At 47.1% G+C, this 22618-nt stretch overlaps 1 protein-coding gene and 1 pseudogene across 3 annotated transcripts in view; one reads left to right on the top strand and one right to left on the bottom strand.

Annotated features, from left to right (window-relative positions):
- LOC114894168 (NADPH--cytochrome P450 reductase) overlaps positions 1-21572 on the bottom strand; it is a 58553-nt gene extending 36981 nt beyond the window's left edge. Inside the window, exon 1 of one of the 3 annotated variants that reach the window (XM_029220612.1) lies at positions 21451-21572. The gene's annotated coding sequence lies outside the window, so the exon portion shown is untranslated. Of the gene's footprint in view, positions 1-8926; positions 8945-16465; positions 17332-21450 lie in introns of those variants that run through there. The other 2 variants (XM_029220611.1, XM_029220613.1) reach the window with 2 other exon arrangements.
- LOC114894169 lies at positions 2915-11133 on the top strand (annotated as a pseudogene).
- Positions 21573-22618: the final 1046 nt, after the last annotated feature.

The following is a 22618-nucleotide window of genomic DNA, read 5'->3' as shown; positions in this document are numbered from 1 at the left end:
GGCTGCCTGATGGTCCACTGATTTGATGTACCATTATGTAATGACTTTCCTATTCTGCGTTTATTAAAATATTTTTGAGCACTTAAATCTATATGGGCAACAGAGAGAAAAGATGAGAAAAACATGGCCCGGCTGTGCAGCAGTGCACAATCTGGTCAAGGAAGCACAGAAGACACTGCGGTCAAATGTGAGAAATGCTATAAAATCACTGTTTACAAAGTGCTGTGGGGACAGAGGGGAGAAGTGAGTAGCTGCTCCAGGGAAACGTGGGCACACTGCACACAGGGATGATTTTGGCAGGGTCGTCTCCAACTTCTCTCTCTGAGTAACAGATGCACAAGTGCCCATGTAAGCAGGCACGGGGCCTGGCACTTTTGGGGTGTACATCAATGTCTCAGCCACTCTACATGGAAATTACTATTATCTCCTTATAACGATGACAACAGTACTCAGGTGGGTTTGAGTGGTTTGCCTGAGGTCACACAGCTGGTGAGGGGTGCAGTTTGAATTAAAATGTGTGTCTGTTACTGACGTCCATTCTGATTTCTTCCCTAAATAATATTAAGAAAAGTATCTTTAAACAAAAACCTTTCTCTTAAAAAAAAAAAACCTTTGGGGACTTCCCTGGTGGTCCAGTGGGTAAGACTCCGTGCTCCCAATGCAGGGGCCCGGGTTCGATCCCTGGTCGGGGAACTAGATCCCACATGCATGCCGCAACTAAGAGTCTGCATGCCACAACTAAAGATCCCGCGTGCCCCAGTGAAGATCCCGCGTGTCGCAACTAAGACCCGGCGCAGCCAAAATAAATAAATTTTAGGACTTCCCTGGTGGCGCAGTGGTTTAGAATCCGCCTGCCAGTGCAGGGGACACAGGTTTGAGCCCTGGTCCAGGAAAATCCCACGTTGCCGCGGAGCAACTAAGCCCGTGTGCCACAACTACTGAGCCTGTGCTCTAGAGCCCGCGAGCCACAACTACTGAGCCCGCATGCTACAACTACTGAGCCTGCGCTCTAGAGCCTGTGCTTCTCAACAAGAGAAGCCACCGCAGTGAGAAGCATGTGCACCACAACAAAGACCCAACACAGCCAAAAATAGATAAATAAAATAAATTTTAAAATTAAAAAAAAAAAATTAGGGCTTCCTTGGTGGCACAGTGGTTAAGAATCCGCCTGCCAATGCAGGGGACACGGGTTCAAGCCCTGGTCTGGGAAGATCCCACAGGCCACGGAGCAACTAAGCCCGTGCGCCACAACTACTGAGCATGCGCTCTAGAGCCCACGAGCCACAACTACTGAGCCTGTGTGCTACAACTACTGAAGCCCGCACGCCTAGAGCCCAATATCTGCAAGAAGAGAAGCCACCACAATGAGAAGCCTGCGCACCGCAACGAAGAGTAGCCCCCGCTCACCACAACTAGAGAAAGCCCGTGCGCAGCAACTAAGACCCAATGCAGCCAAAAATTTAAAAAAAAAAATTTTTTTTAATCCTTAAATTCTCGACTAGATTTGAATTCTTAGAACTCTTGACACATACATTGCTCTCAAATAGATCAATCTCAGGCACAATGATCAGGAAGAAAAGAAGACATAACTCACCAATATAGGAAATGAAAAAGAGGACATCAATAGATTCTATAGACATTAAAAGGGTAATATGGGAAATTACGAACAGCTTTATGTCAACATTTGATAACTTAGATGAAATGGACAAATTTCTTAGACACAAACTGTCAGAGCTCATTTGAGAAAAATAGATAAGCTGAAGAGCTCTCTAAAAGAATTCAAATTACTAGTTAAAACCTTCACCAAAAGTGAACTCCAGGGGGCTTCCCTGGTGGCGCAGTGGTTGGGGGTCCGCCTGCCGATGCAGGGGGCGCAGGTTTGTGCCCTGGTCCGGGAGGATCCCACGTGCCACAGAGCAGCTGGGCCCATGAGCCGTGGCCGCTGGGCCTGCGAATCTGGAGCCTGTGCTCCGCAGCAGGAGAGGCCACAGCAGTGAGAGGCCCGCGTACCGCAAAAAAAAAAAAAAAAAAAAGTGAACTCCAGGAGCAGACAGCTTCACTGGTGAATTAAATTAAACATTTAAGGAAGAAATTATACCAATTCTGTACAAATTCTTTCAGAAAATAGAAGACTTCCCAACTCTTTTATGAGGTATGTATTACTCTGATACCAAAACCAGACAGCAACAGTACAAAAAAGAAGGCTACAGACCAACATGCTTCGTGAACACAGATGCAAAAATCTAAAATATTAGTCAATCGAATTGAGCAATATGTAAAAAGGATACTATGTCATGATCAAATGGAGGTTTCTCCAGGAATACAAGGTTAGTTCAATATCCAAACATCAATGTAACTCACTATATAAACAGGTTTGTAAAAAACCCACCTGATCATCAATGGATGGAGAAATTCAACATCTACTCATGATGAAAAAATTCAGTAAACCAGGAATAATAGGGAACTTCATCAACCTGATAAAGAGTCATGGACATGTTATTATAATAATAGTAGTACCCACTTCACTGGGTTATTGTGAGGATTAAACAAGCTGCACTTGTAAAGGGTTTAGAACAGTGCCTAGCACAGAGTATGTGCTGTAATAAATGTAGCTGTTACTACTATGAAAAATTCTTTGAACAACAAGAAGTAAACAAGAAGAAGTATTAAGTACCCACAGACATGAAAAAGAATGAACTAGTGCACGCAGTAACACAGATGAATCTCACAGACGTAACACTGAACAAGGGAAGCTGAACACAGGAGAGTACCTTATTGTAGGATTCCATTTATAGTTGAACTTCAAGAAAAGGCAAAAAGTCTATGGTGATAGAGGTCAGAACAGTGGTTACCTTTGGGTCAAGGGTCATAAGTGGAGGAAGAGGTACAAGGGAAGGTTCTGGCATGCTGGATTATGCGCAGTATCTTATCTGTGGTGGTAGTTACAGGGGAGTTTATCTACGTAAGAATTCATCATTAAAGATCGTACTGTATATAAGTATATACACTGTATATAAGTCACACTGCAAAATAAGTATCCACAATACAACAGCATAGGTACTATGGCCCAATGATGTAAAAATATTTATGTATGTACATACATAAGATGACATGTGAAAGGATTACCAAAATATTATCTCAGGGGTGAGATTTTAATTTTATCCCCCACTTTATTTTTATTTTATTATTGTTATTTTTAAAATAAATTTATTTATTTATTTTTGGCTGCGTTGGGTCTTCGTTGCTGTGCGCGGGGCTTTCTCTACTTGTGGCGAGCGGGGGCTACTCTTCGTTGCAGTGCGCACGCTTCTCATTGCAGTGGCTTCTCTTGCTGCAGAGCACGGGCTCTAGGCATGTGGGCTTCAGTAGTTGTGGCACGTGGGCTCAGTAGTTGTGGCTCAAAGTCTCTAGAGCGCAGGTTCAGTAGTTGTGGGCACACAGGATTAGTTGCTCTGCGGCATGTGGGATCTTCCCGGACCAAAGCTTGAACCCGTGTCCCCTGCATTGGCAGGTGAATTCTTAGCCACTGCTCCACCAGGGAAGCCCCCCATTTTATTTTTAATGTATTACTTGCTTCTTTTAAAATAATGGCTATTTATCTAATCAGAAAAATATTTTTAAAGCTGTTTTTTATGGGGAAAAAAAAATGCCCAGATCCTTGGGTCTGGTGACTCTCTTCTTGAACTGTGCCACTCACTGAGCCCAGCACTGCTTGTACCAGCCCCAAACTGGATGCTTATGTTTTCCATTCCAAGTAATGGAATGCTATGCAACAGTTAAAAAATAGTTACGTGGAGCTAATGGTACTCTCAGTCTATAAAAAAGACTGACAAAATATATTAAATAAAAAAGCAAGTTATATTTTCATTAGGAAACCGTTAATGAAATAAAAGAAAAATTAGGTATTTCTCCAGAAATATGATCCAGGAAGATATATACAATAATGATTTCCTCTAGGAAACACCTAGAATATGATTGGGGTGTCTAAAGGGACCTTTGCTTTGTCTGTTCTTTATAAGGAGATGGTTGGTATTCACGTGTTACTTCTGAAGTTAAATACATGGGAGCTGGATTTCTTACTGCTGAAGGAGGGAGGTACAAATATGGGAAGAGAGACTGGGGAATGAACGCTGTGGGGCTGGACTGAAACTGCAGATATCAGAATACACAATGGTCTCTTAATATATAAAGATGGACATAGAAATGCATATGTTTTGTGTGTATTTCCTAGTTTTGTCTGCTGAGAGGGCATAGAAGTAATGATACCCTAGGAGCAAGGAGCCATCTAGCACCCAAATCTTGGTTTCTAAACATCATTCTCCATCCAAAGAAACCAGGGCTCTTTGGAGAGATGGCTGACTTGAGAATAAGGGCAGGAAAAGTAGTGGATGAACCTGGATCACCTTGCTGTGTGCCAAAGGGTAAGGAAGGGCTTGAAGAATGACAGGTACATGGCTAAAGAACATAGGAGTCTACATGAGGGGGTTCCCACTGGGAAATCTGGGACAACTTGAGCATTAAAATAAACACCGTCAGCGACAGACTATAACCCAAAGGATAGAAGAATAATGCAAGAGTCAATACTGCTATAAACACATAAATGAATAAATAAACACATCGGTGAGAAAGGAAAGTTCTTCCTTAGAGTAGAATGTGAGCTAACAAATGCAGAAAGAATGAAGGGCTTAGAAAATCACCAGTTGGCAACCACCATAGTAATAACTGTTTCAGACAAGAATCATGAGTGCTAAAACCTGTGGGTAAAAGTCTGACGAGAAGCTATTGATTCCATCCGAAAAAAACCAGAACTTCCTGGTGGAGAGCCTGGCTAACACCACCATAACCAAGGGATCAAAGTCCAATACTGGGACAAGGACAAAATACCATTTCTGTGATATTCCCTAAAAAACATATAATCTGAATCTTATCATGTGGAAACATCAGACAAATCCACACTGAGGGACATTCTATAAAGAGATGGCCTGACTTTTTGAAAAATGTCAAGGTCATGAAAGATAAAAAAAGACTGAGGAACTGCTCCAGATCAAAGGAAACTGAAAAGTGGTTACAGTTCAGTGCAATCTTGGACCAAGGGAAAAAAAAAAGCTTTTTTTTTTTTTGCTATAAAAGACATTAATGGGAAATCTGAATAACTGCTATGATTAGACAACATAGTATATCAATTTCCTGATATTGATTATTATACTGTGGCTATGTAAGAAAGTGCCCTTGAATTTTAGAAAAGAAACACTGAAGTACTTAAGAGTAATTCCTGTGTCCATATGTGCAACTTATTCTCAAAAAGGTCAGGAAAAGACATGATAAAAAGAGAGAGAGACATGCATTGGCGAGGATGTGGAGAAAAGAGAACCCTCGTGCACCGTTGGTGGGAATGTAAACTGGTGCTGCCGCTGTGGAAAACACTATGGAGGTTCCTTAAAAAACTAAAAATGGGACTACCATATGATCCAGCAATCCCACTACTGGGTATTTTCCCAAAGAAAATAAAAACACTAATTTTAAAAAATATATGCATCCTTCTGTTCACTGTAGCATTTTTTACAACAGCCAATATACGGGAGCAACCTAAGTGCCCATCCATAGATGAATGGATAAAGAAGAGACGGTATATGTATAAAATGGACATTACTCAGCCATCAGAAAGAATGAAATCTTGCCATCTGCAACAACATGGATGGACCTAAAGGACACTGTGCCAAGTGAAATAAGTCAGACAGAGAAACAAGTACCATATGGTCTCACTTATATGCGGAATCTAAAAAACAAAACAGAAATTGACTCAGATTCAGAGAACAAACAGGTGGCTGCCAGAGGAGAGGGTGGGTGGAGGGGGGATGAATGAAATAGCTGAGGGAAATTAAGAGGAGCAAACTTCCAGTTACAAAATTAACTAGTCACGGGGATGAAATGCACAGCATGCGGAACAGAGCCAATAATATTGTAATGTCTTTGCATGGTGACAGATGGTAATTAGACTTATCATGATGATCATTTTGTAATGTATAGAAATATTATGTAATGTATAGAATATGTCATGCACCTGGAATTGACATAGAGCTATTGGTCAATTACACTTCAATTTTAAAAGACAGAGAGAGAGAGTATAAGGTAAAATGGTAATATTTGAGGAATCTGTGTAAAGAGTATTCAAAAATTTTTTGCACTATTTTTGTAACTTCTCTGTGAATCTGAGACTATTTCAAAATAAAAAAGTTAAAAATAAATACATGTGGGGCTTCCGTGGTGGCGCAGTGGTTAAGAATCCGCTTGCCAATGCAGGGGACATGGGTTCGAGCCCTGGTCCGGGAAGATCCCACATGCCACAGAGCAACTAAGCCCACGAGCCACAAGTACTGAGCCCGTGAGCCATAAGTACTGAGCCCACGTGCCACAACTACTGAAGCCCACACGCCTAGAGCCTGTGCTCCGCAACAAGAGAAGCCACTGCAATGAGAAGCCGGCACACCAGAACAAAGAGTAGCGCCTGCTCGCTCCAACTAGAAAAAGCCCACGCACAGCAACAAAGACCCAACGCAGACAAAAATAAATAAAATAAATAAATTTAAAAATAAATAAATACATGCTTATTGAAGAAAATATGCTAAATTTAAAACCATAAAGTTAAAGAAAACATAACCCAAACACCTATTTGTTTTTGTCCCACCCATTTTTACGTGTATATTGTAAAATATATTTATTTTTAGCATTATTGGTTTTATACTACATATAATCTTGTCCTGCTTTTTTCATTTATTAAATTGCGAAGCTTAAAAAATCTCAAATGTTCTTCCAGCCTACGAATATAGAGCAGCTTACTGGATATTTTCACTATTGTAAACACCACCACCATAAACAAGATGACTGATATCTTTTCAAGATAAATCTTTGTGCACCTCTGATTATTGAGTTTCTGAATATATCTTAGAAATATTTCCGAATCAAAGGGAATAAATATTTTTAGGATTCTTGACTCACTGTCAAATTATTTTCCAAAAAGCAAGTTATTTTCAACGTTTCTCTGCAGCCTTCCCTCTGCAAGACATATTGCTAACCTGGGGAGGTGAGAGTAACTCCACAAAGCACTGCATCCCCAGAAGCCTGGGACGGAAGCAAGGTAAAAAAACAAAAACATGGGGACTTCCCTGGTGGTGCAGTGGTTAAGAATCCACCTGCCGATGCAGGGGACACGGTTCGAGCCCTGGTCCGGGAAGACCCCACATGCTGCGGAGCAGCTAAGCCCGTGCACCACAACTACTGAGCCTGTGCTCTAGAGCCCATGTGCCACAACTACTGAAGCCCGTGCGCCTAGAGTCTGTGCTCCACAACAAGAGAAGCCACTGCAATGAGAAGCCCGCGCACCGCAATGAAGAGTAGCCCCCACTCAACACAACTAGAGAAAGCCCGCGCGCAGCAACGAAGACCCAACACAACCAAAAATAAATAAAATCGATTCTTTAAAAAACAAAAAAAACCCTACATATAAGAATCAATAAGCACTCCAGGGAGGCCAGAACACCTGTGCCCCAGAAGGACAGGCAAAGAGAAGAAACTGGAGATATGGATGTATAGGCAAGATGGGCCCTCTCGGGCTTCCCTGGTGGCGCAGTGGTTGACAGTCTGCCTGCCAATGCAGGGGACACGGGTTCGAGCCCTGGTCTGGGAGGATCCCACATGCCACGGAGCGACTGGGTCCGTGAGCCACAACTACTGAGCCTGCGCGTCTGGAGCCTGTGCCCTGCGATGGGAGGGGCCGCAGTGGTGAGGGGCCCGCGCACCGCAATGAAGAGTAGCTCCCACTTGCCCCTACTGGAGAGAGCCCTTGCGCAGAAACGAAGACCCAACACAGCCAAAAGTAAATTAATTAATTAATTTTAAAAAAAGGAAACTGCCTACGGGTTCCTGTTCTTAAAAAAAAAAAAAAAAAAAAAAAAGATGGGCCCTCTCCACCACGGAAACCATACCCAGTAAACGAGACCCTTTGTGGTACTAAGTGGGAAAGGTGTGCAGCGGGAGGTGCTGGCCCAGGGTCACAACCATACACCAACCTGGGGACCACAGCCTGGAGACACACTAGTTCCACCTCTCAGCTCTCCTCCTGCTGTGAGTTACTCATCACCTGTTCCTTAGTCCCCTGAGCCCGCCTCGATGTGATGGCTGGAGGGGAGACCGTCAAGGCAGAGCAGTGGGTGACTCGGAAAGAAAGAACCAGAGTCCTGGGAAAGCACAGTCTGGGTGACTCCCAGAAACTCCTGGATTTCCTTAAAAGTTTAGTGAAATATGGTCTGGAGACACCCAAAGGCTCTGGAGAAACCCGAACTTTACTGAGAGGAAAGTAAGCATCTGGGTTCTGACATCTAGAGCTCCCAGAGTCTGTCCCATCCCGCCTTTCGGGGAACCTGAGCCATCAGAGGACTCGTCCAGAGACCTGCCTCAGGCTGAGCTGCAGTGGAAGGACCACCACCCCTCCCTCCCCCACTGCTCTGCCCCCAGCCCCTGCCAACAGGAGCACATTGAGTTTCAATTCATCATCTTTCAACCATTCTTGATGGGCTCACCTTGACTTACATCTGGGTCCTTATACCTGATGCAATACAAGTCCTCTAACTAAAGGGATGGAAGGTCGGGGGGTGGACACAGACCCCAGAAACTACTGAGAGGAGACAGGAGACGGTGCCTGGCAGAGAGCAGGCCAGAAGAGAGCTCGGAAGGTCTGAAATGACTCAAAAAGGCACAGCAACAGATCTTCTGGGCTTTAAGAACACACAGGTTAGGACTTGGAACCCCTGCCAAACCCCAGTGCTCCTCTGTCCGCATTTTTCTACCATCAGCAGACAAGGTCAGCTCAGTCTTTGTCAACTTCCACCGGCCAGAATGGAAAGGTGATGGCACCTCTATCCAAACTCACCTGTCTGCTCTGGCGTGAAGAGTAGCCTGTCCTTGTTCCAAACCATCTTAACAGGAAAATAAAACAAAACAAAATAAATAAAAACCTACCTACCTTTATTTATTTATTCCTTCACAATGATAGTATTACATCAAATTTCACATTTCCAAATGCCTTCATTTAGTATCCCCTAGAGAAAGGGAGTGACTACTTTTTTTTTTTTATCATCTGTTGACTCTGGAAATACGACTCTACTTTTCAGTCATATCATAGGAAACCAAGACCACTTTCCGAAAGTAATATTCGAATTTCAACTAAAAATCATGAGTTTTCTAACTAGAAGTGGTTTCACAGAGAAGGGACCATAACATTGAGGGGAACCAAATAGCCCCATCTTTTCTTTGATTTCTCTCCAGTCCACTGGATTATAAAACAGAAAACCTGGAGCAGGGGGACATAGTGAAAAGGGTGTGGGACTTGGCAGCAGTTCAGAGAACCGAATTTGGGGACTGGCTTGACCACTACCTTAGCAAATTACTTCTCACTGAGCCTCAGCCAACAAGGTGGGCTTTTAATCCCTGTTTGGCTTTTGCACAAATGATGCTTGTGGAAGCATTCCGCAAAGTATCCTAGAAATATTGATGGTGATGCTGATTTGAAGACAACTGTCCAAAGTGAAATTGCCTTGAGGAGAAACACTCCACTCATATCAAGAGTGGCTCTTCCACGTTCATCAGGTAGGTCACGTGCCCAGCACCCTGCCACCTAAACGGGCGAAGACAAACTAGGTCAGGGGATGTCCCCTGCCCTTCTATGGAAAGAGATGAGACACACAGTTACTTCCTTGCCAAGATGAACAGTACAGATTCTGGCCAGCGCAGCTCACGGTTGGGCAGAGGCTGGCTTAGGATGGCTTCTTGATGGGAGAGGGTGCAAAATGGCAGAGATGGGGGCGGGCGGGGGGAAAAGAGGATCCAGAAGGGCCTAAAGGGAAAATGGGGGCATAGGTCTAAAGAAAAATAAAAACGAGTTCAAAATTGCTCTGCCACTTACAGTTCTATGACTTTGGGCAAAACTCAACTTCCCTCAGCTGCCTTCCTATCTAAAATGGAGAATCATCATCACTGATGACTCTGGAAGGGCTGCTGGGAGGATAATACAGGTAAAACTACACAGAATGCATGGCAGGCACTCAAAGAACCTTGGTGGATTACTTCTCTCTCCCATTCGGATTCTTCAGGGCAGAAGCAGGTTAGAATAAGCCATGTCAGGACTTCCCTGGCGGTCCAGTGGTTAGGACTCCGTGCTCTCACTGCCGAGGGCCTGGGTTCAATCCCTGGTTGGGGAATTAAGATCTCACAAGCTGTGTGGTGTGGCCAAAAAAAAAGCTGTGTCCTCTCTGCTGCATCTACTGCAGGGATGAAGCCCAGTTTTAGCAGACTATTAACACTCCAGAAAACGTGGACATCACTCTGAAGGGACACACGGTTATGGTGAAGGGCCCCAGGGCACCCTGTGGAGGGTCTTCAATCACATTAATGTAGAACTCGGCCTCCTTGGAAAGAGAAAGAGGCTCCGGGGTGACGAATGGTGGGGAAACAGAAAGGACCTGGCTATTGTTGGCACTATCCGTAGTCACATACAGAACACGATCACGGGTGTCACACGGGGCTCCCGTTACAAGGTGCGGCCTCTGAACTCTCACTTCCCCGTCCACACTATCATTCAAAAGAATAGTCTTCTCGTTGAAATCCAAATTTTCTTGGACAAAAAATATATCCGCAGGGTTCGGATGAGGCCAGGCGTTGCTTGTTCACCACCTCAAGCCCAGGAAGATGAGCTAGTTCTTGAAGGAAGTGGCAGTGAACGTGTATCAAACTCAGCTGCTTGGATTCACGAGCCACAACAGTTAAAAACAAGGATATCATGGGCTTCCCTGGTGGCGCAGTGGGTTGAGAGTCCGCCTGCCGATACAGGGGCCACGGGTTCGTGCCCTGGTCCGGGAAGATCCCACATGCCGCGGAGCAGCTGGGCCCGTGAGCCATGGCCGCTGAGCCTGCGCGTCCAGAGCCTGTGCTCCGCAACGGGAGAGGCCACAGCAGTGAGAGGCCCGCGTACCGCAAAAAAACACCAAAAGCCAAAACCCAAAGAAAACAAGGATATCAGAAAAGTTTTTGGATGGTATCTGTGTTTCTGAAAAAGGAACAGTTCAGCAGACTGATGAATAGGATCTAACTAATTATCCAGCCACAGGAACAACAAGTCTGTCTAAGCTCAGGCTGCCATAACAAATACCACAGACTATGTAGCTTATACAACAAACACTTAGATAGCTCTGCAGGCTGGCAAGTCCAGTAGATCTACTGATCAGCCTGTTTAGATAAACAGTTCACCCATTTTTACAGACACGGACTTGAAGACCTAAGGAACCAGAAAATCACTGAAAGTCCCACAGCCAGCAACTCAAAGAGGGAGATTTAAGGGCCATACGAGACCCTCTCTGTCACTTCCTGTCACAGCTCTAGTCATCGTCTACCTGCAGACGAACAAGGGGGTGGCCCAACTCCTGGCTCATCATCGTCCCGGTTGGTTCCCAGGCTGGCCTGTCACCCCAGGTTTGGCCAGCAGGAGTCGGTGCCCTTCAGCGAAGACGGAGTCTCTGCCGGGGGTGGGGGGATGGGATGGCGGGGGGCGGGGGGTGGTGAGGACAGGAGCCGCACAAGGCTGCTGCAGCCAGCAGCTACACACAGTGATGGAGGCGCTGACGGAGGACGGCAGAGACACGTGGCCACGCACTTCCCAGGGGCCAGCTTTTATCATGCGGTCAGGCCAGATGGCCGTCAGGCTTGGGCCTTGGATGGCACTGTTTTGATCCCCAGCTCTGCCTACATTTCGCCTTGACATTAGGCCACTGCCATGCGTTAAAGGCTGGTGTCAGTCAAGTGTGTCTGAGCACCAACTGAAGGTCATCTCCGCGATCTCTGCCTGCCGAGCCACACCACGCTTTTAAACGGTAGGATGTGGGCGGTGGGGTTATCGAAGTTCACAGCAGAACAGCATGAGCGAGTCGGTAAGAACCAGACCCCACGGGGGTAGAGGACTGTCTCATGGCGTCTGTAAACGTGTCCACGATTATTACGCCACCCACACTAAACCAGGAGCTGCTGAGAGCTTTTGATTGCCTGACCATGTTCTCTTAGGGGGGGAGGAAGACAAAATGCTGGCCTGACATTACACCACGCTGTCACTTGAGGCAGGTACACTCAATCACTCGACATGCTCCCAGAGGCTGAGTTTAATGCTCTCGCTGACAGACAGGGCTGTGAACTCAGCTGCAGCCAGCAGTGGGGACACACTCGGGTCCCAGTGCATCGGCTGTGGCTTCGGTTAGAAAAGACCCACGTCACACAGCACGCATGAGGAAGGGGCTATGAGGACATAGGCCACAGCACCGGGGAAAGGTGTCTTCCTCCCAGCCCTGCCTTATGCCCCAAGTGATGTAATGCATAAGTTTACACGATGTCCAGTGGAGGCCAGGTGTCTCTGCCAGGCTCTTGGCCTCCTTAAGGGGACTTGGTGCTTCAAGCAGCTTTTTCCTTGTGATGCCACCAACTCAACATGTAACTTGCAGGGCTTCTGTGATGAGGAGAAGACTGGGAGGGATTGGTCCCAGACCTTAAACGCTTCAGGGCAGAGGGGACACACCGTGCTCCCACTCACAGGGCGTTAGCTGAGGTTAACTTCCAGAGGGCTAAGGGATGGGAGGGTGGGGACAGAAATACGCCGTGAGCAGTGAATGTGTCTGCCGCAGGTGTGCACAACTTGCTCGAGGTGATGGGGACTCAGTAGCAGAACTAGTGAGAGTCTAGCTGCCCAAGGACTTGAGACCGATAAACCTGATTTTAAGAAATCGAGATATATTGGGACTTCCCTGGGGGCGCAGTGGTTAAGAATCCGCCTGCCAAGGCAGGGGACACAGGTTCGAGCCCCGGTCCGGGAAGATCCCACGTGCCACAGAGCAACAGAGCCCGTGTGCCACAACTACTGAGCCTGCGCTCTAGAGCCCACGAGCCACAACTACTGAGCCAGCGTGCCACAACTACTGAAGCCTGCGCGTCTAGAGCCCATGCTCTGCAACAAGAGAAGCCACCCAAATGAGAAGCCCGTGCACTGCAACGAAGAGTAGCCCCTGCTCGCCGCAACTAGAGAAAGCCCGTGCGCAGCAATGAAGACCCAACGCAGCCAAAAAAAATAAATATTAAAAAAAAAATCGAGATATAATTCATGCCCCCCCACCCCAAATTCACCACTTTAAAGTGCACGATTCAGTGGTCTTCAGTATGTTCACCCATTGCACAAGCAGCACCACTAGCTAACCCCAGGACATTTCCATCACCCCCGCCCCCCAAAGGAAGTCTCTGTACCCATCAGCAGCCCCTCCCACCCCTGATGTGCCCCACCCCCTCTTTGCTCTGGACATCAGGAAACAGCCTTGAGCAGCCATATGCTATCTTATCCCTAGGTCCCCACCTGCCATCGTATCTATTTTTTTCTAAATAAATACTAATTGTAACAGCCGTTAGCAGGTATGAAGCATTCACACTACGACTTTCTACTACTTAATGTTCTCCTTACAGCAGCGCCCTGAGGTACAGGAGCTGTAATTAGCACAGAGATTAGAGCGCCTCGTCCAAAGTCGGGGAGCTGCCAGGCGTTAGAAGCAGGAGTCAAACCCAGACCCACTGGCGTCAGAGCCACTCAATCATCCATTTGCATGCCCTTCGCCACCTTCTTAGAACAAGGCCAAGCTGTAGACAGAAGCCGCCTCACTGCCTGGCCTAGGATTCATCTGGCAGTTTAAGATCCTGACTATACCATCAGGTGACAGCATTGTTGGGCTGGTGTCTGGCTGGGGCTGCCCTGCATTTCAGTAGCCCTCGTGCTCAGGAGGCCTGGCATGACACAGTGCTCACCACGTACCTGCTGCATGACTGAATCCACAAAAGCTCCAGGATCTCTCTCGCTCCCCACTCGCTGGTACAGAATGCTGGCCGGGAGCACTGAACCATAACCAGTGCTGCCTTCTGAGAACTCCCGGCTCTGTCTACAGTCACCCGATAAGGGGCAAGAAGCCAAGCCAGGCTTTCCAACTTTCACGGCAAAATAGCCGGACACAGCGTGGAGGACACGCTGAGAGCCTCGGGGCCTCCACTGTGGACTGCCTGCCTTCCACCTCTGGCAAAGGGTCTCTCCGCGCTCGCTCTCCCAGATTCCCCTGCTCTACCCCTGCCTGATAAAATAGACCACTCTGGGTCTATTCTCTGGCTCCCATCCCCCAAAGAGCTGCCCTGACACTATTATAAGGGAGTCTGAAGTTCGCTGCCTTTACCCCAGTGGGCTCCAGAAAGGGTGGCCTGTGTCACAGTCCTCTGTTCTTTAGAACATTCCCTCCACCCTGGCCTAAGCCACCTAGCTAATCCTGTCGATCCTGTCCACACACAGTGCAGTCCCAGCACCTCACAGGGGACCTGGTACACACGAGGGGCTCTTCAAATGCCTGCTGAGTATGGAGGCTGCTGCCCCCTGCCTTACTCAGTGACCGTTATACGAAGCCCCAAGGAAAAGTGCTTCCTTTTTTCCATCACGTTTGCTGTGAATCCTGTCCTTCTTTCCTTGCCTTCCACGAGGCTCTGAGATGAATTCTGTGCTCCATCACAGTGACTTCCCTTGACTGTCTTTTGGTACAATTACCTGCCTCCTGGGGCCTTCTCTCAATTACTAGGTTCTTGGTTTTACTGAGGAGGGTGTGGGCCTTGAAATTCAACCAACCTAAAATAAAACCCAGTTGAGCCATGAAAAGAACATGGGCCTTGTAGGTAGACAGACCTTGGTTCAAACCCCAGATGTGCCACCTCCACACCACGGGACCCTGGGTACGTCGCTTACTCAGCCTCGGTCTCCTTGCTGACCATCCTCTCACAGTGTTATATGATCACCACGTGAGATATGAAATACCTGACATACAACAGACACTCAAAGGTCAGATTAGATCCCTTTTATTCATTTCATTAAAATTTTTTAAATAAACAAATTTATTCATGCTTTTGGCATCCAGGTAACTGATCTAGAACTATCCAGAAAGACACAGTATACTATGATGGAGGGGCAGTACACAAGTTCTTTCTCTCCTTCAATTAAAAAATAATTATTGAATAAACTATCAGTGGCAGGAGGAACTTGAAACATTTAAAATTTCACACCTAGATGGAAACTAAAATCCTACAAAAAGTTCATATTGTATCTTAGAATAATCTTAAAAAACATAGATCAGACCCGATATTGGCACCTCAGTCAATATGCAGGAGAAAGCTCGCCAGTACACCTGGGAGAAGAAACCATAAGCACCCACGCGCCACTCATCCAGCTAGTGTTTCTGAGGGCCTGCTTCCTGCCCGGCACTATTCTATGTGCTGGCCTACACTCGCGGAAATGAAGGGACTTCTCTGTTCTCAACGAATCCACATTCCTCTCCAACCCCCATATTGCCATTAGAGATGGGGAGAATAAGACTCCTTTTATTATAAGCCACTTCCATATTCTTGGTGGAAGCAGATGGAGAAGAAGGAAAAATAAACAGAAAACAGTAAGAGTGACTGTAAATTCTTTTTTTTTTTGTGCGGTATGCGGGCCTCTCACTGTTGTGGCCTCTCCCGCTGCGGACGCGCAGGCTCAGTGGCCATGGCTCACGGGCCCAGACGCTCCGCAGCATGTGGGACCTTCCCAGACCGGGGCACGAACCTACATCCCCTGCATCGGCAGGCGGACTCTCAACCACTGCGCCACCAGGGAAGCCTGATTGTAAATTCTTGAGCAAAGGAGGGTTGATAAGAGTTGGGCTTCATGAGCAATGGTACCATGGACAGATCACGAGAAGTGATGGGGTGGGGCGGGGAGGGAGAAATTTGGACTCAGGGAGGCCAATTCGAGAGCTGGCACAGCAGAAAATGACAGGGGCCACAATAAGACCACAGCAGTGGAAGGAGATTCAAAGACTAAACACTGTTGGGACTGTGTGGTGGAGGCACCCCAGCGTGAAGACAAGGGGAAAGTGGAAAATGTCTTCTGTCCTTAGAGCTTCGGGGACCAGGGGACGGCGAGGTCACTAGCAGGGGCAGAGACCTTGCTGGTGGGGGTTTCAGATAGGCGGGACGGTCTTGCTCAATGACCTTTTAGAGTTTGCAAATCCGTTACATAAGGGACGGTGTCCAACATGTCCAGGTAATGCCATGTGGTTTCTTAACCGCAAAGGTTCTGAAACCAACAAACGCCCTTCTTCAAAAGACCACAGTCCCACCCGAAACCCCACTTCTGAAAGAAGCCGGGCACAGCTGGCTGATCCATTCTCCTGTGTTTTCAAGAACTGCCAGCCCTGTTTTCAGTGTTGAAAACTGACCCCAAGTGACCTATAGATACAGAGTCAGCACATCGGGTTCAGGGAAGGTGAGCATGAGTTCGTGTGTTCCTACCCAGTCCTCCAACCTTTGTACAGACCCAGCCTACCTGGCGCAGTGATGGTGTGTGCCGTGAGGATCAAAGTTATCTCGGTCACAGTGCTCTTACCTAAGTGTCAAAGGAAGAAGTGATATGAAAGGCTGCTCTGGCAAAAGGAATGGGGTGCACAGGGCCACAGGAAAAGGCACTGAAGACAAAACTAGGGGAGATTTTTTAAAAAAATGACTAAACATCATTCTTGATTTTCACCTAGAAGCAGATTACACAACCCCACATCAGAGTATCCTCACAGAGTCCATCTTCTCCGTGATTACAACCAGGGGACAAAACTCAGCTTTTTCCATCCTGTTTTCCTACTACAGGTCATCTCCCAAAGAATCCAGTTCTCTGAGAAACAGTCTACGGCTGATGGCACCACAGTCTGGCTCATCATTTTATTCTAGTTTAGCCTTGAAACATTAATTTCAGGGAAGCACGTGTACAATTCTCTCAGCTGCGTACAGACCAGAATGCCTCACCCTCCAGCACTCCAATTAAAGGATAATTCTTAGATGTTCCCCCACCACATCACCTCTTTATAAGTAAAACAAGTAAGCCCCTATGTCAGCAGCTTTCTCCTCAAGCCACCCAGAAGAAGGACCAGGTCCCCCAGCTGCTTTGTTCACAACATCCCCGAGCGTGTTGCCATGCCAAAGAGCAACAGGCATAACACAGGCTGATGAATTTGGCTCCAGTGGACCCAACCAACAGGAGCCACCAGTCCGCAAAGAGCCATGGTTTGCGCCACGGGACTCCTCCGCCACCTTCACACACACACATCCCAGCAGGCACACAACTAATGTAAACACCTCACTTGGGGAGGGGGTTGGGGAAGGAAAAACACTTTCAGGATGTAGAGCTCTAAAATGGTATGACACAGACTTAGGCAGAGTAAGGTTCCTAAATGATGAATTCATCCAGAAAGAAGTAAGCAAGTCCGAAAACCTAAGAAAAGAATACACTGTTCTGTACCATATATATATATACCTAATACAAACTTAGCTCAGAGTCTCACATAAATTTTCCTGAAATAAAAACATCTCTGGGCTTCCCTTGCAGTCCAGTGGTTAAGACTCTGTGCTTCCACTGCAGGGGGTGAGGGTTCAATTCCCTGGTCCAGGAACTAAGGTCACATGGCACTCATGGTGCGGCCAAAAAAAAAAAGCATCTCTGCCCTTAGCAGTTAGCAACGGGCCCTAGAATTATGAATTAAAAAATGATGAGTCTTGGGCTTCCCTGGTGGTGCAGTGGTTAAGAACCCACCTGTCGATGCAAGGGACACGGGTTCAAGGCCTGGTCCAGGAAGATCCCACATGCTGCGGAGCAACTAAGCCCGCGAGCCACAACTACTGAAGCCCGCGCACCTAGAGCTAGTGCTCTGCAACAAGAGAAGCCACCGCAACGAGAAGCCCATGCACCGCAACAAAGAGTAGCCCCCGCTCGCCGCAACTAGAGAAAGCCTGCGTGCAGCAACGAAGACCCAACGCAGCCAAAAATAAAATAAAATTAATTAATTAAAAAAAAAATGATGAGTCTCTGCTGGTGGGAACATAACAATATTATCATTTCTGGAGGGAAGTTTGGCAATATCTATTGACATTTAAAGTCACCCCCAGTTTTACAAACACACATACTCCTCTGTACTATTTTTCTCCATCTGGAAACTGTCTCAGTGCAAGGCTGTGAAGGACATTCGCTGTCTATATTGCACATTTCTGTAAGAGACTTTTTATAATGAGCATTTAATAATTTTGTAAACAGAAGAAATACATTTTTATAAAAAACAGTCATTTCTCCATTTTCAGATGAATCTGACATATAGTAAAAAGTTAAATCTGAAATTATATCATCATTTGACAGGCCATGTGTCAGAGCCATGGAGGACTTGTGTGTTATGTTCATTGCTATAGGCATTCATTATGCAAAAATATTTGTCTAATCGCTGAAAGATAAAGAACAAGGCTAATCATTGCAGCAGAACTCAAAACAGTAAAAGGCTGCAAACAACATAATTTCTTTTTCAATAATATTGGATACTGGGGCATTGTCATTTTTAAAAAGAATAAGGTTTTAAAAAAGGAATGAGGTAGATCTTTACATAGTGCTATAGAAAGACATAATGTTAAGTAATAAAAAGCAAGACTCAGAACAGCATGACTAGTTTCATCTTAATTCTGTGTTTTAAATTTAAGTAGTAAAAAATTCCTGCTGTTTTAAGTAAAAAAAAAAAAAAAAATCTAGGTAATAAATGTTTTTATATGTGAAGAAAAATATCTGGAGAATATATACTACACCACTAGCAGTAATTTTTTTGTCTCAGTGTAAGGCTATGAGGAATGTTCACTATTATATTGACTATTTCTATAAGAGTTTTTTTTTTAACATCTCTATTGAAGTATAATTGCTTTACAATGGTGTGTTAGTTTCTGCAGTATAACAAAGTGAATCAGCTGTACGTATAATGTATCCCCATATCCCCTCCCTCTTGTGTCTCCCTCCCACCCTCCTTATCCCAGCTCTCTAGGTGGTCACAAAGCACCAAGCTGATCTCCCTGTGCCATGCAGCTGCTTCCCACTAGCTATCTATTTTACATTTGGTAGCGTATATAAGTCCATGCCACTCTCTCACTTCATCCCAGCTTACCCTTCCCCCTCCCCGTGTCCTCAAGTCCATTCTCTACGTCTGTGTCTTTATTCCTGTCCTGCCCCTAGGTTCTTCAGAACCATTTTTTTTTTTTTTTTAGATTCCATATATATGTGTTAGCATACGGTATCTGTTTTTCTCCTTCTGATATAAGAGTATTTTTAAAAATAATGAGCACTTAGTAATTTTGTAAACAGAATAAAATCTATTTTTATAAAAAGTCATTTCTCCATTTCACTTTTTTCTCATTTTAATTTTTAAATGAATCTGACATGTAAGTTAAATCCCACAGCACTAACCTGAGGTCCCCGGGCCTGGGGTGCTTTGGTGAAAGGCACACAGTGCTAGTGCCTGAGCCGGGACTCAGGTCCCCTGACACCACACCCTCCACCCCATCCAGGGCTCTCCTCCTTCCTAAAGCATCAGGAAGCAGATGTTGCCAGGGCAGCTGGGCCCTCTGGAACCATGAAAAGTCCCACAATTACAGAAGCCTCTATTAGGGGGGGAAAAAAAAGTTGCTTAAGAGCTACATTTTTATGAACTTGAAATGTTCCATGAGTTTAACAAGTAAATGTTCTGGATTTGCCAAGCAGTTCTGATTTCAAATAGTCTATCTCCTAAGTACGGGTGAACTTTATTGAACTGTGATCCTAATGTTCAAAGGGTTAAGGAAGGATCAATTCAGAGTCACCGGCATGTCCTAAAATGTGAGGCTTGTCTGGCAACAAGCACCTCATACATCTCATGAGTTGTTTACAAACTCATACCACTCAGGAGTTTCACCTGCCTTACTCATGCTGACTGCAGTCAAGGTTGCTACTTCCAGGTGCTGAAGTACATTCCTTTCACCTCAAACCTACCTGTAACGTTTTCAAGTGCTAGACACGAAGGATTTGGGAGAGTTACGATCACTCTGAAGTTTTCAACACTACAACCCAACTGGAAGCCAATATTCTGTTCTCTGAAATGCAGACCACGTTTTTAGACTTGATTAAACTAGGTGGTATGAAAATCATGAGAAGCTCCAGAACTGACCATTCTCTCGAAAGGAAAATGAGAACTCCGTAGAGGGACACAAAGAAAAGAAAGTGGTTTCTTCTGGATGCACTGCTTTACTAACCGGGACGTTTGGACTTTTTTCCTGATCAAGCCAAGCCCACAACCACTCAACGGGGACTTGTGTAGACAGAACTTGTCAGTGGTTGATGAATCAATGCTTTCTCCCCAAACAGGTAGGCCTGTGAATTACAGCATTGCACAGTGAGGACACTGGATCCCAGAGGGTTAGTTAACTGCTCAGCTTACGTGGAATGTCACAGTTCTCAATGTCACCCTCCGAGACCCTCTCTTCGGAACCTCTGAACCTCAACCCTGTGGGGGCCTACAGGGTGGGCTGTATCACTATCTGGGCTACTGAGTAGGAAACAGAGGCTCCAAGAAGTTGTGTCCTGCCAAGATGCCAAGGTTCCAACCAAGGACTACCCATTCCAGACCTGTCTCCCTTGGTCTTAGCACTATTCCCTACTTCGGCCAAACTCAGAAGGAAGGCTGTATTTTGTCGGTCTAAGAGAGGAGGCAGCCACGTTCTTTGAAATGGCCCCAAACTTCTCAGTACTGGTCACCGGCTCACGCAATGGTGACTCTCATCGAGAAATGAAAAGCAAAAAGTCGAGGTCAAGTGCCCCCGCCGCCCAGAAGACCTCCACCTCTTTCCCAATTGCTCCCACGAGCTAAGGGTGTCACGGTTGCCCAGCAGAGCCCGGCAAAGCACCTGCCAAGGCACCTGCCCGCGAGGAGCACTATCCCCCAGGGATGCCGCCGGCACGCAGAACGTTTCCTAGGAGAGGCCGGGCTGGCGGGCTCCACTGAGCCCACCTGATGCTGCGAGATCAGATTCGGGTCCCACCCACACTCATCGAGCGCGTCCTACGTGAGTGAACCCAATAAGTGGCCGCCTCCTGAGGCCCACTGTACAGACGGGGAACCTGAGGCTCGGAGAGGAAAAGTGGCTTAGCCCAAGGGTGGCGGCGTGGGGTCTGGAGCCCTCTCACGCCGAGACCCGATCCTCCGCCGAAGGGCCGGTAGGGCGCCTTCGGCCGTGGAAACGACGACCCTCAAGCCTCCGCGAGAGGTCAGCTCGAGGGGAAGGGCCACCCTAAGAAGGGCCGAAATGGGAGCCGCGCTTTCCGCGTCTGGCGAATTGGGCAGTGACCCGGCCCAAGAGCCCGCCCCCATGCCGAGGGCCCGGGCGGCCGAGGCGGCCAGAAGGCGTCGGGGCCCGGAGCCCGGGAACCCAGAGTCCTGGCGACCGGACCCCGCCAACCCAGCACCAGCGAACGCACGTACTCACCACGGTCGGCCGGCTGCAGTACGAACACCTGAGCAGGACGCAGGCCCACACCACTGAGGCGCTACCACCGCCCGCGCCGGCTGCGGGGGTGGGAGCGTGGCCGACGGCGGCGCCGCTCCGCCTAACCCGGCCGTGCGCTTGTTTCTGGGGCCAGGCTTCCCCCCTGCAAATCCGCGCTCTTGGTACGGCCCTGAAGGCCACGCCCCCTTAGCGTCCCAGCTCAGCAGTGGGACCCCGGAGCTCCGCGCTTAGTCCCGGAGGGGGCGGGAGTCCCTTCACGCCTTTGACAGTTCCGTGGGGGCAGTAACCGTGAGCCGCGCCTTCTGGCCTCCTGCTGCCGGCCGCCGCTCGCGTGTGTTCGCGACTCTTTCTCCTCCACGATCCTCAGTGCCCTCGCCTGAAAATGGCGAACCTGCATGAACAGAGTGTCGGGGTCCCTCCAGCCTGGGACTGGAATGCTGGCCTGCTTGGGTCGGGGGGCAGGAAGTGAGCAGGCAGGGGACAAGGACTGGACCGAAGAGGCAGGAGGGGGCAGAAGGCACTTCGGGTTTGGAAAGATAGGCTGTCTTGGTCGGGGGTAAGAAGCCCACCTTTTCCTCCTGCCGTGGTTCCTATATTACAGGATTATGAGGATTAGATGATATAACTCATGTTCATAAATAATTTAGCTCAGTGCGATAGTAAGTGCTCTAGAAACGTAAGTTGTTGTTGTTATTATTATTATTACAGGCTCTGCTGCGAATTCCTTTTGGAACAGTGGGCAACTCACTTCGTTCAGAACCCGTTCTCCATCTTTAAAAATGGGACCCACCAACGACAACCAATTACTTTGAAAATACTAAAGGCCTATATAAGGAGAGGATTATTCCCGTGGCCCCAGTTTTAGGGTTCCATCGTTCCAGTCTGTCAGGAACATGTCTGATTCACCCCATTGAATCAGTCCCTCCGACAGGTTGGATGAATGCAGTAGCCCTCAGGGTGGGGCATACCCCTGTCTAACTAAGGGACTGAATGTGTAACTCCTATGCTAGTCCCTCAAGAGAGCAGTAGGGAAATTCATCCCCCAGATCTCTGATACTCCCTGTCACCTTTTCACCACCTTGCTGAACAATCTTCCCTGCGTGTCCCAGAGAGGCTTCAAACGTTGCCTCTGAATCCTTGCACCCTG

This window comes from Monodon monoceros, unplaced genomic scaffold, assembly GCF_005190385.1.
Source record: "Monodon monoceros isolate NGI ecotype Baffin Bay Population unplaced genomic scaffold, NGI_Narwhal_1 Super_Scaffold_13, whole genome shotgun sequence".
NCBI classification, from domain to species: domain Eukaryota; kingdom Metazoa; phylum Chordata; class Mammalia; order Artiodactyla; family Monodontidae; genus Monodon; species Monodon monoceros.
The sequence above is the reverse complement of the archived record's forward strand: the minus strand, read 5'-3'. Positions and strand labels throughout refer to the sequence as shown.